At 39.8% G+C, this 16,637-nt stretch overlaps 1 protein-coding gene and 1 pseudogene across 1 annotated transcript in view; both read left to right on the top strand.

The window, feature by feature from the left end:
• Window positions 1-1,569: 1,569 nt before the first annotated feature.
• The window catches only part of Peli1 (pellino E3 ubiquitin protein ligase 1), a 58,762-nt gene continuing 43,694 nt past the window's right edge, over window positions 1,570-16,637 (top strand). Inside the window, exon 1 of the mRNA XM_021177675.2 lies at window positions 1,570-1,919. The gene's annotated coding sequence lies outside the window, so the exon portion shown is untranslated. The remainder of the gene's footprint in view (window positions 1,920-16,637) is intronic.
• LOC110304153 lies at window positions 4,977-10,726 on the top strand (annotated as a pseudogene).

A 16,637-nucleotide genomic window follows, 5' to 3' on the forward strand; every position in this document is an offset into this window, starting at 1 on the left:
TAAAATACACAAACGTGAAAGCCGTGAGTCAGCCCACATTCAAATGATCTTTGAAGCACTTCCTGACCCTGCCTGAGTCTGAGGTAGTCTGAATTTTCCTATGACAGCATAGATCACACTGAGTCCATTTATCTGTCTCTTCCTTGGCAGAGAGAGGGGACAATGAATACAAAGTATGTCTCTTTTATATCTTTACAGCTCTATTTTTTGAGGCCCAATAAAGTGCCTGGCACATAGTAAATACCTTCACTTGTTTTTTAGTATTTTATTTAAATATCTACGTTAAATATTTTAAATACAGGTGTCTTGCCTGCATATATGTCTATGGGCCAATGAGGCCAGAAGATGGTGTTGGATTCCCTGAAGTTACAGGAGGCTGTGAGTGTCCACATCGGTGCTGGAATAGAACCCAGGTCCTTTGGAAGTGTGACCAGTGCTCTTAACTGCTGAGCCCTGCTGAGCCATTCTCTGTCTCCCATGTATTTGTTTCTTAAATTACTTATTTCTTCATTGATCAAATAATTATGTGGTCTGTGGGCATCCAGGCTTTTTGATCCTAAGATTATTTGAAAATCCTTCGTTTCCCGTCTTGAAATATATGTCTGATTCCTTGGCATTAATGTTTTTTTCTTCCAGGTTCTAGATAGTCTATTAAGGGAAACTGAGGCAAATTACCTGTAAGCCTTCTGGAGAGCCAGTACTGTGTTTTCTCACACCACCATACATGCATACCTGGGTATGACTTAGCTGAGCACAACATACCCATACCTTGAAACATGGTATGGGTATGTTGTGCCGTACGTTGTGGGTAATTTGATAGTGAGAAACCCGAACTGGCTAATACATACATCGAACAGTTCTGAACTCTCTCTACTTATCTTTTGAATTTATATTTATGGAATCTGGATGTTTGAAGAAGTATAGATTTTCAGATGAACAAACTGCAGTACAATGATCCAACAATGCTGTTAATGCTGAACTTGGGTTGAAATTAAATGTAACTAACCGAACAAAGAAATTACGGGATTCTGCTAATGGTCATGCTCCCTACAGTTTTATAACCTAATTGTTAAAACACTAAGAACAAGTAGATTTTTAGTACCTTGGGTAATTCTCTTGAAGGAGGCAAAGGAAGGGGGTATTTATGATTTGCAGAAGAAATCTAAACAACCAAGGAGACTGCCATGTCAAGAGGAAGTTAGATTTCACTGGGCACTTGGAAGTGGTTGGGGGTGGGGTGATGCAGGAGGGACTGGCTGTGGGCAGGAACCCAATGGCACCAAAGACACAAGACCAGCCTTGTTTAGTCAACTACAATCCTGAACCTTCAGGCTTAGTGAATGGGTGACTATGGCAACAGTCCCCGCCCCAACCCCCTTGCGCGTGCACAGCGCAGAGCCAGCAGTAGGCTCCTCCACAACAGATACTTTTTTTTTTTTTCTTTCGGTAAAGAGAACTACAGTTCCCAAGAGCCCTCTCGGCACCGCCTCGCGATGTGGCCCTGCCCCTTACCCTTATGCCCCGCCCTCCCGCTAGTCCCAGTCCCTCCTTCCCAGTGTGTGTCAGTGACCCAAAGGCGGTTCGAGGCGGAGGGACGGTCGGGGGCGCCGCCGCCGCCTTCTTCAGCGCCAGCAACAGCAGCAGCAGCAGCAGCAGCGGCAGCGACAACAGCAGCAGCGGCCGTGCGGCGCCACCGGATCTGCCTGCAGCCCGGGGAGCTCACCACAAAGCGGGCCCGAGCCTCTCTCTCTAGTCCGCGCTCCGCTCCCCGTTCCACTCGGCCTCGCGGGGCTCGGCGGCTGGCGGGAAGGCGGGGGGCTCCGCTGGTGCCTGCGTTCAACCGGTGCTCGCGCCGCCCCCGCGCCCCGGGTGTCGGTGCGGCGGGCCGAGCTGGCGTTCCGGCCACCAGCAGTCGTCCGGTGAGTGCGGCGCGGGCGGCGAACGGGGGCGCGAGGGCCGGCGGCGCGGAACTTCCTCCCAGCCTTGGCCGGTGGCGGCGCGGCGGCCTGCGCGCCCGCCCGCGGGGAGGCGGCGGGGAGCAGAGTTTGCGGCGCCGCATCCCGCGCGGTGGGAGGAAGCGCCTTTGTGAGGAGCTGCCCGGAACGCCCTCCCCCACGGCTGGAGCGGGTGCGCGGCGGAGGGGAGCCCCAGCTCCGCGGCCCGGTTCTCGCTCCCCCGACCCGGCTGCAGGCCGGCGAAGTGGAAGGGGAACAAAGGGGCGGTGGGCTTTTCTTTTGTTTGTGTGAATCTGATAACTTCTCAGCTTCCTTACGTAACACAGAATTCCAAGTTAGTCATTCTTTTTATTGTTATGATTATTGTCATCATCTCTGCGTGCCTCTACGTTTCCTTTCATCTTGGGATCTCAGAGCATTTTAAAAACACTAATTAATTTCACCTCCCGGCCCTTGCCAAGCCCGTTTCCGTACGTGGGTAAACTGAGGTCCAGAAAGCCCTCAAATTGATGGATACGCTTGATGTACCGCGCTGGTGTCTGAGGCTCCGAAAGCGTTTATGAGTAATAACTCATTCTCCAAATGCCCTGTGGAAAAGTTAAAGATGCTCATTTTACTTACAGGTTAAATGAAGTCTGGAAGAAGTCTAGGTAATTGTTAGGTAGTTGAAACAATAATTCTTTTTAAATAGTATTTGAATCTTAAAACCTCAAAGGACTTTCTGAAAAATGTTCCGAGTGGTGAAGATACTGTAAGTCATCAACTCACTTCGCCATATATTATGTTTATATGTGCAGATCTCTTACAAAGTCAGACAACGACGATGAGGGAGGGGATAGTTTTTACTTAACCTACATTTAACATGTTTAGTCACTACTCACAATTAATGCTCGTTGGTTTGAGCCCCAGCACTCTTCCATCAACAAATACTGAGCATCTCATCCACAGGGCGCTTGATTATACCGAGAATTGAAGCTTTTGTGTATCAAAGGTTGTCTGTTTTGATTCAAAGGCTCTTTACTTTCGGGTAGTAGAATGTTACTTTGTCTTCGTAGCAGGTGATTTTTTGTGTCAGGAAAGCACAATGTCTTTTCTCCACATTCACCGAGTTTGCCTAGTCGTGTGAATTTAAAGTTTTTGAATTGTGGACAAGGGTGCAGTTCCTCAATTCCTTCTGTTTCGGTTTATGATGCGTTTTCACAGGTAACAACGTATTTCCTGAGAGTACTCAAATACACATACTTGAAACATTCTCCTTATTGTCTAAATACAGCATATAAATTATTTGGTTTTTTTTTTTTTTTTCACAGTTAACATCTGTAGTAAATACTCTGAGGGCAATTAATCTTTTAAACACTTTTGGTATCAAATGGAAGGTGTGAAAACTTTAAATCAAGTGTTATTTCTACAAGTTCTTTTCCTAAGTTGTATGAGATTTAGAACTGTATTAGCATTATTTTCATTTACACACTTAATTTAATTTTGTAATGCCCCCAGATTTTAAATCTAGTAGGTGTGTCAGAAAACGAAAGTGAGACTTTAGGTATTTTTTCTTGTGTTCCCCAACCTATCCCCTTTCTGAAGTTTGTTAAGAGATCTGTTTAGCAATTTGAAAATGGAACAGTTAAATGTATGGAAGATTGCTTATATGATTATAGTGTCTCATCTGATAAATTTAAGGAATCTTAACCACCTAGGTTTTTAGTGTAAACTGGAAATCACCTTAGTTGGAGACTTGGGGGTTATTTATGTGTTCCTTAAAATTAGCATTTAAGTAACCTTGTATTGACCTTTTTCCATAGTACTTACCAGCCAGCTCTACCAGGGCCATTTGTACTTTTAAGGAACCCACTAACAGTGCTTTTGTCCTGTCCGATTCCAAGAGTCCAGAGGCAGAAGTTAGTGAAGTCTGGCTTTGCTGCCTTCCTGAGTTCTTTGGGATGCTTTAAAACAAATGGCTGAACATTACAGGGCAGGAAACAGAGCTATTGAGGCAGTTTTCAGAGGGAAGCCTCAGAGGGTTCCCATTTGCCTTAGTTTCTGCTTCTGTTTTACTTGTCAAAATGTCAGTTTTATTTTAAGCCCCTTGATTTAGAATGTGCGCCACTGTGGTTGCCCAGTAGATAGGTGTAAAGGGCTATAGAGTTCTGCTTTGTGAACAGTTTTTCTGTTCACAGAGAAATGTAAAGCAGATTGAAAAATCCATTGATAGAATCAAAATTATTAGATAAGGCAACTGACAAAGACTTTAGGAAGTATAATATTAAATATTCCTGGAAACATTTATAAATAAGGGACAAAATTCTAGTTGAAGTCCCAGACAATAAATTACACATAGCACGGTCTTTCAATTTATAGATTTGTGGCCGTCTTTCTCAGAGCCCTTCTTCATATATCATAGAAAAGTCTATATAAGATACTCTTTCAAATGACTCAGGCTGTTGTAGAGTTTCTTACTACACTCTAGAGTTTCTCTTTACACGTCATTGTTAGAGTCTCACCTCTGCTAGGGAAAGCTCACCTAGCCTACACTAATTTGTAGGATCTTAAAACAAGAAATACAGGTCACTCAGAGATCTGGATATGATTTCAAGTTATCTATTAGTGTTTTCTATGCTGTTTTAATAGATAAGTGCTTGGAAATACTGGCTAATATGCTATACTTAGTAAATTCTAAGTCATTTTTGTTCTGGTGAAAGGAATGTGTGCTAAAGAGAAGCATGAGATTTCCTGGTTTGGTTTGAGAGTTGTTTTGGGTGTTTTGTTTTGTTTTGTTTTGTTTTCAGATCAGATTTTGCCTTGTAGTATTTTCCACCCTAGTCTTGAAATGAAGATCCTCCTCCCTAGCCTCCCCAGCAGTGCTCCATGCCTGGAAGATTGGAATCTTTTGATGCAATAGGTAGCCACTTTCAGAAATAATTTAGAGAAAAGGGGCTCCATTGACTGACTGAGGAGAAATGAATTGCACGTGATTCTCAAAACATTTTTCTCCCAAGAATGTTACATGGGATATTTTAGATGATGGAGATCATCAAAGATGATGGTGGTGATGATGGTGGTGGTGGTGATTTTGTCACAGTAAATGCCACTTCAGACAGAGTTTTGCGTTTTACTTATTTTCATGTGTGAGCAAGATACATGTTTGTTACCCACCTACAGAAGCTTTTTCTTACAGATAGATTCCAGAGAACAGTTGTAGGAGTCGGTTCTCTTCTTCCACTGTGTGGGTCTAGAGATTGAATTCAGGTCATCAGGCTTGGCTGAGGCTCGTGTACCTTTACTCTTGTATCGTGTAATATTACACTTCAAAATACCATTTACAGAAAAATAGAATGTTACTGATGCTTAAATGTGAAAGTTCTAATTCAGTACACGTGGTATTTATTTCCTTTTCAAAGCATTTGTTCTTGCTTTTATTTTATAATGAACCTCTTGCGATGGGAGTAACTGTAAAAATATGTAGTTTTCCATGATTTCCTACTTTTTTTTGCCACAATTTGCTCTTTTAATAAAATATAAATTTTAGGGGCTGTGGAGATGGGCAACTTTCTAGAATAAGCAAAGAAACATTTAAAGACACTTAAACACTCTTACTTATTATACTAAATGCCAGCTGAATTTCAACATACAAAGTATGGTCAACTCTGTTTTAGAAATAGAAGTATACTTCTGAGGGCATTAAAGCAAGAAATATCAAATAAATACCATGTTATGTTCTAAATTCTGATAGCTTAGTAGTGGCTGCTGTTATCCTGAGTTTAGAAAATGGGGGTTCTAGGTTTCATTTATTGCTATTAGAATTAGATAAGAAAGCCAAACTATTTCTTCAGTAAATATTGGGTTTAGGGAAGGGTCTAGTATTGTTGACACATCACACTAAGTGCTCACAGTTACCTCACATTCCAATCACGAGAGTCAAACAAGAAAATGAATGAGCACACTGAGCAGTTGCTAGCATCTTTGAGGCCCAGGTTCAAACCCCAGCACCACCACAATTAAAATTTTTAAAGTATTTCACATTTTAAGAGGGAATGACCAGGCATATTTCAAACATATACTGCAAAAAGTAAGAGAGTAATAAGAAACTGTTAAGATTTAAAATTGCCTTAAGAGGGATAGCAACCAAATATATGGACTTGAGTTGAATGGTGCTTTGAGCAAGTTAACTGTGAAAGGATATCTGTGGAAAATAGGACAGTTTAAACTCTGGATGTTTAATGAAGAGGAATTGTCAGTTTTTCTTTTAAGGTATGATAATAGAAACCTTTACTTTGTAGAGGTAGTTAATAAAATATAAATTTTAGGGGCTGTGGAGATGGCATAGGCAGTAGGGTACTTCTTGCAAAAGCATGAGAGCCTGGGTTTGATCCTTGCACTCATATAAAAAGCCTGGCATGGTGTCACCTGCCTATCATTCCAGGACTGGGTATGATTCCTGCAGCTTGCTAGCCAGCCAGTCTAGCTGAATCAAAGAGCCTATCTACAAAGATTACGTGGAACCAAAAACCAAACCAAACCAACCAACCAACCAAACTAAGCAAACAAAAAGACAGAGGTGGAGAGCCTTTGAGGAAGGCATCCGATTTACGTCAGCCTCTGGCCTCCGAGGACAGATGCACACACCCAGGAGGATGTCTAGAAGTGTTTGTTTTAAGTTATTTGAAAAGGGGAAAACATTGATGGTATGTAATTGGCCTAGATTGAAATGGTTGGGATAGATGTCACACATATAGATACAAGAAACTTCATAACTCTGTACTTTTGTGTAATACTTAAAAATGTTGTACACATATGTACAAGAACCTGAAGGAAGTAGTAGAGGGACTATGGGAGAAGGAAGGTAAAGGAACATCAGGAAGGACCATTTAGGGAAGTACCCTGCAGAGGCGGATAATGCTCTTCCTAGAAGACTTATGTCACTAAATAAACGTTCCAGTGCAGAGGAGCCCAAACAATACAGAATTCAGCCACTTGCTCTTGGTTTCCTACCTGAACTGGATAAAACCCTACTACTGAGGTCACTTTACCTTGGTGGCAGGACGTAGGGAAGTAAGTCATGCTGGAACTGAGCTCAAAGCTTCCCCTGCTGGCCAGCTTTCACAGTGCGAGAAGGAGCTATGTAGGTTTCCAGTGAAGAAAAGTTTATCTATCGATGGTCTCAAAGCAACTGTGAACCATATGATCTACAGTCCTAATCTGCCAGGCAAGATGTGCCTACTGCTACAATAGTGGCATAACTAGTACGTACAGTAGTAACCAACCAGTTTTAGGTTGTAGTAGAAGCCTACTACACAGGGCTAGTTCATACAAGGTACTTTTAACCATGTCAAAAGCCCTGGATAAGGAGGCCCTAGAGAAGAATGTAATTTGTGCACACACAGCCACAGAGTATCAGGAGATAATGTTAGAATGGTAAAGAGCATATTGACTAAAAGGGGTATGAATGAATAGGGCTCGCTGTCCATTCTTGTTTTGTGTGCCTGTGTGTGTGTGTGTGTGTACATACACATATATACATATGTACTATACACACACACATATATAAAATAAACTGTCTTTAGAGTAGCCATTATGAAAACTATTCAACATTAAAATTGCTCAGTTTAGTTTAAAAGTTATTTTTTTAATTGTCTTAAAAGCTAGTCTAACAGCCACACATGAAAATAGCTTATTACTTCATATTTATTCTTTGACAGAAAATAGGAAGTAACATGAAGCTGTTTCTAAAAAATCTACTCGGAGAAGGCAGTTACTATTTCTTTTCTTTTTCTTTCTTTCTTTTTTTTTTTTTTTAGACAGGGTTTCTCTGTGTAGCCCTGGCTGTCCTGGAACTCACTCTGTAGACCAGGCTGGCCACAAACTCAGAAATCCGCCTGCCTCTGCCTCCCAAGTGCTGGGATTAAAGGTGTTCGCCACCACTGCCCAGCACAGTTACTATTTCTAAAAACTAGATCCACCCATGATCCTGGAAGGAGTTTTAGTAATGTTCTGGGCAGTTACATTATTTGGAATGAGGTATAACTCAGAATGTGACTGTGTGAAAAGCAATAAACTTGTTTGGATATTTATGTTCTAAATATTAAAACAGATAGGTGCACATGCCATGTATATTTCTTAATGCTTAAGTACTCAAAAATAGCTGTTGCATACAAGTTTCATATATATAATGTATTTAAGACTAAACAGTACTTTTAATGCTGACCAACTAGTAGAACTTTCTTGTTGATGGGGCACAGGGTTGGGGAGTTGGAAGACTAACAAGTATAATGTCAAGAGATGAGTGTGGGGCTTGGGATATGGTTCAGTCAGATGTAAGCTTGAAGACCTGAGTGGCTCACTGACACCCATGTAACAGAAGCAGAGCTTAGTGGCATGTACCTGTACCCCAGCACTGCAGAGGTGGAAAGGGAGGCTCTCTAGCTCACTGGCTGGCTGGCTGGCTTTGCTGAAATGGTGAGCCCCAGGTCCTTGAAGAGATTGTATCTCAAAAGTAAGGAAAACAATTGAGGAAGACATCTCCATCAACCTCTGACCATCACACGTACACATGTGCACTTACAAATTGTAGATTTGTGCTTAATTTCTCAGATCAGTTAATAGAGTTAAATCTTTATTAGAGCTATAGGAAAATCATATCTTTTAATGTTTATTCACTCTCACTGCTCCCATATCCACCTCATCCCACCTCCAACTTGGTGTCTTAAAAAATAATAATAGCTTGTCCAGTCCAACTTGCTGCCCATCTATTCCTGGGTGTAAGACCATTTACTGGAGCCTTCTTGACCTACCAGGGACCACACTCTAAAAGAGAATTCACCATCTCTCTCCTAGAAGCCATCAACTGTCAGTAGCCCTTCAGGTCTAGGGGTTTAGGTCCCTCCATGTTGGAATGTTAACTGGCTTGATCTTGTGCAGAAAGCTGTAGCTGTGGTGAGTTCATGAGCACATCTGTCCTGTTAAGTCCAGAAGATAGATTCATTCTCATGCTTCCTGGCTCCTAGCTCTTTCATTCTTTCTGCCTCCTCTTATGCAGTGGTCCTTGAGCCTGGAGGAGGTAGGTAGGGTAGATGTCTCATTTGTGGCTGATCACTCCACTGATCACTCTTTGTACTTTGACAAATTGTGAATTTCTGCACTAACTGCCATACACTGCATAAAAGAAACTTCCCAGATTGAGGTCTGAGAGCTGCCCTAACCTGGGCTTAGAGATAGGAATTTAGAGAGCAGTTCAGTATTATATCTATCGTTTTAGCAGAACAGTAGTTGTGGGTTCTGGACCCTATGACCTCTCAATCATAGGTTGAAATAAGTGAATCTTATCCAAATGTTTAAACACTCAGAAGAAATTAATCATTAGAGAGTTTTAGGAAAATTATCCAACAACAGTGTATATGTAGATAGTGTTAATTTTTTTAAATATTTTTTTAATTACGTATTTTCCTCAATTACATTTCCAATGCTATCCCAAAAGTCCCCCACGCCCTCCCCCCCCACTTCCCTATCCACCCATTCCCATTTTTTGGCCCTGGCATTCCCCTGTACTGGGGCATATAAAGTTTGCATGCCTAATGGGCCTCTCTTTCCAGTGATGGCCGACTAGGCCATCTTTTGATACATATGCAGCTAGAGTCAAGAGCTCCAGGGTACTGGTTAGTTCATATTGTTGTTCCACCTACAGGGTTGCAGATCTCTTTAGCTCCTTGGATACTTTCTCTAGCTACTCCATTGGGGGGGGCCCTGTGATCCATCTAATAGCTGACTGTGAGCATCCACTTATGTGTTTGCTAGGCCCCGGCCCAGTCTCACAAGAGACAGCTATATCAGGGTCCTTTCAGATATTGTTAATTTTGAAAACTCAATGCTACTTTATACTGTAGTTAATGTTTCCAAACAGAGAAATGAAACTTATTTAGATGCTTTAATAGAAGTTACATTTTTCGGGGCTGGAGAGATAGCTCAGCAATTAAGAGCACTGACTGTTCCTCCAAAGGTCCTGAGTTCAAATCCTAGGAACCACATGGTTGCTCACAACCATCCATAATGAGATCTGATGCCTTCTGTGTGTCTGAAGATACCTACAGTGTACTTATATATAATAAATAAATAAATAAATCTTTTTAAAAATTACATTTTTCTACTTATGTCTAATAAGGGGGAAATACTGTCTTTTCATTCATATTTTTAGAATTTAATGGCAGTAATCAGAATTTATGAACTTTAATTTTATGATAAATTATGTACTAGCCATTAAAACTATACATGCATATCTGTACTAAGAATACTTTATGGATTCAGGAAGACAAACGTTAGACCGTGGCTACATTCCTTTATAACTTTGAGAAGGGCTCAGTGCTGATGAACGCTGCCCTGACTTGAAGCCTCAATTAGCCATAGTTTGGCACTATGCCAAGGTTGAGCTGGTTTCCCCCAACTTCCAGATATTCAAAAAGTAAAACATATAGTTCAAAGTGCTGAAACTGGTAGCTTCAAACAGCTTACAGTTAAGGAAGCTGTGCTGAATGGTTTGGTGGCCACTGAGGTATGGAAGTGATTTTATATCAGAGACATCATAGGCAAATGTGGAATTATTGGCATTATGAGGTTTAAAGATAAATCTTTAACATCTGATTTTATTTGAGTTCTTATTTGAATGTTCTTGGACCATGTATAATGAAACTGCTATCTGAATAAAGTACTAGCCTTTTTGTTCATGGTTGGTTGGTTGGTTTGGTTGAGACAGGGTCTCTCTATATAGTCCTGGAACTTACTATATGGAACACACTGGCCTCAAAGTCAGAGGTCTGCCTGCTTCTGCCTCTGGAATACTGGAATTAAAGGCATGTACCACCGTGCCCAGCTGTATTAAGAATACATTAGTAAAGCTCTGTCTTAAAATATCTTCTATAAATTGTTAGGGGTGTGTGTGTGTATGTATGTATGAATACTCGGGCTCAGTCCTTATGTACTATCAGGATGTAGGAACTAAACTGTATTACTTAATGTATTTTAAACACTATTTTGCTAGTATGAAATGTAGAACAGCCTATGTTTAATTCTTGGGCTTTTTGTTAATTCTGAAAGTCTTAAAAGCTGCCTTTGATTTACCTGTAAAATATGACAGTTTTAAAAAAGTCTTATAACAAAGGTGTTTAGAAATGCCTTTTTTTAAAAAGAAGAAAGAAAGAATTTTTTGTCTCTTGATTTGGCAAGAGTATTCAATTTTCATTCTCATTTTTTTGTGGAATAAATAATATACTGAAGAAGTAGAATTGCTAGAGAGCAAAAGAGGACAAGAAAGCAAAAGGAATGGTTATTACAACAAGACAACTGCCAGGAAAAGCTTTTGAACATGGATACTGTCTTAAGTATAAGGTATAAATTTAATGTATAAATTTATAGACTAAGTAAAAAATAGAAAAATATAGTTTCCATTAAAGGAGAACAATTGCTATGCAAAAAGTATATCACTTTAACACTGTAACCATAGCACAACCTGTACTTAATTTTGGAAATAATGATTAGTAGTAATTAAGACTATTTGAAAATCAGTCTAGAGATGACCAGATGGTTCAGCTGATAAAGATGCTAGCTATGCAAGCCTGGAAACCTGAATTTGCACTTTGAAGCCCACATAGAGAGAAAGGAGAGAGCTGACCTCACAGAGTTGTCCTCTGGCCTCCACCCATGCGCCCTCTCCCAGTGTACTGTGCACACACACAATCATAATCATAATGCATGTCTGAAAGTCTAGTCAGTTACCTGAGCTTCGTACCTTTTTACAGCAGCACATTCCAGATGGCCATTCTCCGCTTGTGTGGTGTAAGGTGCCCTAACTTCACATCCCTGCTTCTCTCACTTCCATCTTTCCAACTCTGTCACTGGCAGTCCTTCATTTTTTTAAAGATTTATTTATTTTATAAGTATTTTCTCTCTCTCTCTCTACACACACACACACACACACACACACACCATGTAGAAACCAGAAGAGGGGTGTCCAATCCTTTGGACTTGTAGACAGTTGTAAGCCATATTGTAAGCCCTGGGAATTGAACACAGGTCCTCTACAAGAACAGCAAGTTCTCTTAACCGCTAAGTTACCTCCCTGGCTCCTCTACTTGCTTCCTTTATGCTCCTTTGCCAGCTTTAGTTGTGCCTGTTGTTGTTGCAAACGGTCTTCCACCCAGTCCGCCATTGTTGTGCTGATAAAATAATCTTGAAAGAGTAAAGAGCCAAGAAGTAAGGATACACATATGGCAGTTTCCTGTTTCTGTTTACCTGATGGGGTTTTTAACTTCTTTGTCTTTGTTTGTTTTTTCCCATGTGTCAGTTAGACTTGAAACAACTATTTGACCCGAGGATATTTTTAGGTCAGTGTAGGAAACAAATAGGCATTAATACTACATTCAGGTAGAACTCTATGTTGTTAGAACAAAGCTTGATAGCAGGATTCATAACTGAGTAGAATTTCAAAGGGTATTTTCAACTCTTGGTATTGGTAGTCTTTTCCAAAATTATACAATTGGAGACTTAATTAGCACTATAATAATTGCACATGACCTTAGGGGAGAAATATCTGGATTTCGTTGAGCTATTTTCCATATTCAAGCAGAAGACAGGAGAAAATGGTCTTGTAGAGGTGTGTACCTTCCTTCCACAAGAATAAAATACAAACTGAGTGGCCTTGATTTTTCCTGCCTGTTTACTGTAGTTTTCAGCATATCGCTGGGATTGCTTTTTTGAAGGCTCAATTATGTTAAGTTTTATTTTTCACATAAGTGGAAACATTAGAAGGTACTTGGTTGGCTCTTCAAAACCTTAATGCTGCATCCCTGATTCCTAGCAGATCCCATCCTTAGTGTTTCAGTTCCTGTGGAGTTATCCCAGATTTAATGAATTGTGACTACTAGAAATTTTTCTTCATTTCAGGCTATAGTTGATACGGTAAATTTTCTTCAGATTGTTTTCATTACCATTCTGTCTATTTACCATAAAAAGACAAGAACATCCAAATTGCAAGCCTAATTAAGTTTACTACTCATGATAAAATGTGTTACAATATGTGTCTTTGTAAGGTAGTAGCTGCTTTTCATTGGAACCACAACCTTGTCTATGTGTAGACTGAATCCATCAAAACCCTCTTTACATGTGCTTTACTGTAATTCTCACATAAAGTAGGATGATTCAGTCTCTGAGCTAGTTCTCACAGTTTAACTGAGAGCTATGACAGATGTTGAGGAGGCTCTTAAACCGTTGAGCATAGGGCATACGCTGACTTCAGTGATCTGAAAATCAAAAAATGTATCACTGACATTCAAAAAGAAAGTGTTTCTGCTGAAGTTTCTTAGTTGTGTGTCTTTGAATAAATAAGAGGTTGATTTTCTGGTATATAGATTACCTCTTTAAGAATTTGCCTCCTGCCTTGAAAATGGTTTCCAAAAAGGATTTTTTTCAGAGTTTCATAACTACGTAGGCTGTTAATGATTCAGTACGCCCCCTCATTCTCCTCCTACCCCTTATATTGAAAGCTCCTTCATAACATCAAAGTACCCTGAGTCATAATGGTTAAACTCTGAAGAAGAACTGTCATATGGAAAAATTTACCATGTGAAGTGAAATTGTCAGGAAGCAGTTTGAGTCAGAGATTCATTGATCACAGTGATAGATTCTAAAGATTGTGAGCTTCATTTAAATCTTTGAATGTACTTACATGGATCTGTCTTTATTATAGGATTGCAAACCCTGTAATAGTCTAATAAAACCTCCAAAGGTATGTGTTCCCCCCCCTCTAAATTTTAATTAGTTTGGTTTTTATCATCTGTTACATTAGAAAGAACATTTTATTGTATAAATACATTAGGGAGGAGAGACATTATATTGCTGGGTTAAAATCCCAATCCCCAAAGTTGAGGGACCTAAGAATTCTGATTGGTTTATTTATTTTTTGGTTGTGTTGTATTTCATTTAACCAACCTTAACCTTCCTTTCTTATCTTTACAAAGTCACATGCTCTGTAGTAGTTATTTTCTCCGTGGAACCCCTCATGAAAGCTATAAGAAATTGTTGATCACAAACCAGCTTCAGAAGGCTTTTGGCTTTTTGAGTCTGAATCTTCTCTGCGTTACCTGGGGTGGTTTTATGATCATCCTGCCTTAACTTCCCGAGTGCTATGTTGGCATAATAGAAGTGCACAGCAGTGCTCAAGCAGACTCCTTTCTTGATACATTTATTATAGTGTGAGCATTTTAGATGAAATTTATTTGTCATCTTCCAGCTACAAGATTCCATGACTTCAAATAGTTTGCCTATAGGATGTCTTCCTCATATACTGACTTGCTTCTGTAGAGACAGTCTGTACTATTGACTCTTTGCATTGATGATTTACCCTTGACATTATGTGAACTTAAGATTATATTCAGGGATAGCATTTTAATGTTTTATAAAAGTATAATAAAAGATTGAAGAAAATTTACAGGGACACTTCAAATTCCAAAAGGGATAGAAACAAATTAAAATACTTCGCAATAATGTGATTTAAATTCATGTTAAGTTCTAAAGACTCTCTAACATAAATCTCATGTAAATGAAGTTCAGAGTAATGCTTGTAGACAAACCATGAAACTTTCTAGCTCTGTGGACTGACTTTTGACAGGGTTGTTTTCTTTATCTACTTAGTGGAACCATTACTTCTCAGGTAGGAGGTCATTCTCAGTAAATGTGTCTGGGTAGAACTAAAGTTCTTATTTGTTTACTTAAGATTTTTGAAACATGTTTTTATTATGTAGTATCACAAGTTGGCTTTGAACTCATCTTCTTTTGTCTCAAACTTCCCACATGTTGAGATTATAGGTGTGCTACTACAGTGAGCCCTGTACCACATTTTACTTAATAAAGCAGATAGTGATTCCAAGGCTATTTTGATTTGGTGGGAGAAGGGAGCTCTCAAAGGCGCTCCGTTTCTTTTTCTCCAGTTCTTCTATCACCACTAAACTATGTTTGGAAGTCATTTCTGGATTCACTCTCCATTTTTCAGTCTACTAGTTCCTTTCTTTGTGGTCTTTCCCCCAGTCTGGATAATAGTCACTGTGGGAAGAAGCTTTGATTAGAGGAAAGCTAAATGCAGATGCCTTCTTCACAGGGTTAACGGCTCTGTCCTGTTGCCTGGGCAGTTGACTTGTTTTACTTAACCTCTCAACACCTTTCTACCGGCATGGAAAGGGATAAAAATACGCTGTTCAGTCCACACCACAGAGCAAACAAAGTAAATGTCCAGAAATTAGAAACGATTTTTATTACTGTTTTCAGCATCCTGCTCTGATTATTTTTGTCTGATGTCACTGATTCTAGTAGCCACATGCTTCTCATGCATCTTCCATATTGCTATCAGTTATCTTCCTTTGAATCAAGAAAGTGCTTTGTAAGCATTGGACATATAGTGAAAGAACAAACTGGGGCATTTTTTTTTTCTGAGTGAAAATCACAAAGTAGAGAGGGAGATATTAAAAGCAATTAAATGTACAGATCAATACAGAGCAAGGTGCTATGAGAACAGCAGAAGGAACCCATGTTCCACTGGATAATAAGATGGAGCTTTCTGAGGAATTTCATCTCTAAGCTGTCAGGAACAAGAAGGCACCAGTTAGTTTGAGCTAGAGCAGTATTGTTCAGACTTAGAGTATGGCGTGAGCAAAGACATGGTAGTGTGTGCTGAGACTGCTTCCGAAGTCAAACAGTGGTATAGTGGTCGGGTGGGATCCAAAGGATTACCGAGAAGGAAGTACTGAGGACATCAGACCTCAGTTTTCTGATATGAGCCATTACTAGGTTAGTTTTGGCAATGGTGCTATTTACTGAGCTGAAGGCTCTGCAGTGGGCCAGGTGGGGCCAAGCAATGATCCCTTGAGCTTGTGCAACCTTTGCTCCTAATCACTGAAGCATCTCTCCAACTCTCTTAAATGTTGCATCTTTTAGTTATATAACCTCAGGGAATTAAGTGACCTTATTTGGGTCATGATTTCTTTATCTACAAAATAGCAGATACTTCTTTTTATTATTTACTAGCTAAGAACATTATTAAGAGTGAAAGAATTAACATGTAAGATTCTGATAACTTGGCATTTATGATACAGGCTAGAATATGCCAGCTATTTTTATTTTGATCTTACGTTTACAAGAAGGAAATTGATCCTCAGTGGAAGCTGGTCCATGTCATACAGAAACTAAATGTCAGTGTCAGTGGTCAGACATAAGGCAATGTGGGTCCTGAACGCTTTAATATTACCTTATCTTAGTGCAGCTTAAGTGATAACTTATCTCATCCACTGGCCACGTGGCCTCCCTGTGGTAAGAGTGTTGTGACTCATTCAGGGGTGCACACCTGGTGCTTTAAGATGTAGACGCTTTAAATGTACATGTAACGTCTCACTTTGTGTGATCTGGCAAGCACAGTGCACACCACAGTTCCTTCTTAGTCTCTGTGCATTGTTTGCTTTTCTCTATTTTAAGTTTAAATTGCCAAAACTCTAGAAAGTGTAGCTGCTATAGTTTCACAATATTATTATAGTGACTTCGGTTGTGACTTACTTTGTTGAGCCTTTTGCTAACCATTTTCAGGACATCTTGGGCACTTAGCAACAAGTCAGAATACCAATGTGCATAAAATCAAGGATTTTTATTTTACGATTA

Source organism: Mus caroli, chromosome 11, assembly GCF_900094665.2.
Source record: "Mus caroli chromosome 11, CAROLI_EIJ_v1.1, whole genome shotgun sequence".
NCBI classification, from domain to species: domain Eukaryota; kingdom Metazoa; phylum Chordata; class Mammalia; order Rodentia; family Muridae; genus Mus; species Mus caroli.